The following is a 1,542-nucleotide window of genomic DNA, read 5'->3' as shown; positions in this document are numbered from 1 at the left end:
GGTGGGATGTGAACTCTGAGATGGAGTCTGGTGTGCACGCTGCTTATTAGGGAGGGCCCTGCATCCATCCCAGTGGGAGGAAGGACACAGGATTGGGTGAAGGGAAGTGAGCTGTGACATAGGCCTGGTAGCAGCCGGGGCCAGCCCCTCGGGACCTCGAGCTAAAAAGGCCCACCAACGTTGTCTCACATTAGATGAAAGAGCCTCATCTTTATACTTACTACTCACCGGATATGGGCTGCCCTTGGAGGGGTGAGACCTTGGGAAGGGGACTGTGTGGCCGTGGGAATCCTCCACAGGTTGAAGGCTGCCTCTTCACAGAACTGCCCGCAGCTGAGACAGGTACTCTGTCCTCACTTCTCCCCCTCCCCCTCCCCCTGCAAGTTCTGTTATAACACGGGATCCAAGCCAGTTCCCAGAAGCCTGACTGGACAAATAGCTTCGCCCTTTCCCTTGCCCTTTCCCTGTTCCCCACAAAATAAAGTCCCAGGTAACTCACTATCCCAAAATTACTTACCATCGCCTCCAACAGAAACATAGATCTAATACTAGCTCCGTGAGGCCGGCTGTGGCCTGGAGCAGGGATTGTAAGGCAGTGTTACAGCCCTGACCTCCTCACCAAGCATTAAGATGGGAATCTTGCCTGTCAGGGCAGCTGCTCAGAGAAATCCTGACCTGGACAAGGAGGAAAAGGGGGCAAACTAGCTGACTCCTGAGACTCCCTCCCATTTTGGATGCATATAATTCTAAAATGTACGTGCAAACCATACTGAGAGGAGACCAGGGAGGGCGTTTGTATTCTATTCAGGGGATGTGGTACACTGGTGGGTGTTTTCCTTTTCAAGTGAAGGTTGTAGATTTTATGTAAGATCACACACAGTAAAAATCTGACATTTCTACTTTGTGAGTCTGGGCTAAAGCTGAGATTTGATGTTGAAATATGAAAGTAAACTGTAACTAGCTCCATTTAAGTATCTAGGATTTATATTTATATAGAACCTTTAAAGTGCTCCCGGCTTCTCACTCTGGTGAAAAGAAGAAATTGCAGTAATCTCACCTAGGGCTGGACGTCCAGAGAGGCGGCACTTCTAGGTTAATGGGAAACTGACACTCGCGCCCGGGCTTCTGAGCGGTGTCCACCCCCTTCCAACCGGCGTGAACTCTCACACTCAGGGACACAGTCACGGGCCTCACATATTAAACTGAGTGCTCTGTGCCCCAGCTCACTTGCAAATCACTTTCAAAAACATTTCTTCATAGTCTTTTTAAGAGCACCATTTGTTTTTAAACATTGCCCTTTCACAGTCCAAAGCTACTTCTTAATGTTATTATTGCTCCTGGCAAACCCATTTCAATTCTCTGAAAACGACTTTTCAGTGTTTTTCTATTTGCACTGTTTCCACTCAAGTGAGCTGGCATGCGGCTGGCTTCCCCTGCACACCTCCACTCCCCTCCCTCCCCCCCCTCCCCCTGCCCCAGCGCCCCCAGCCCCAGGGAGACAAATGTGGGAATGAGTCAGCACACCATGTCAGCACTGGAAGG

The sequence above is a fragment of the Myotis yumanensis genome, unplaced genomic scaffold (assembly GCF_028538775.1).
Source record: "Myotis yumanensis isolate MYYU_CA2020_CCGP unplaced genomic scaffold, mMyoYum1.0.hap1 SCAF_2, whole genome shotgun sequence".
Taxonomy (NCBI): domain Eukaryota; kingdom Metazoa; phylum Chordata; class Mammalia; order Chiroptera; family Vespertilionidae; genus Myotis; species Myotis yumanensis.
The sequence above is the reverse complement of the archived record's forward strand: the minus strand, read 5'-3'. Positions refer to the sequence as shown.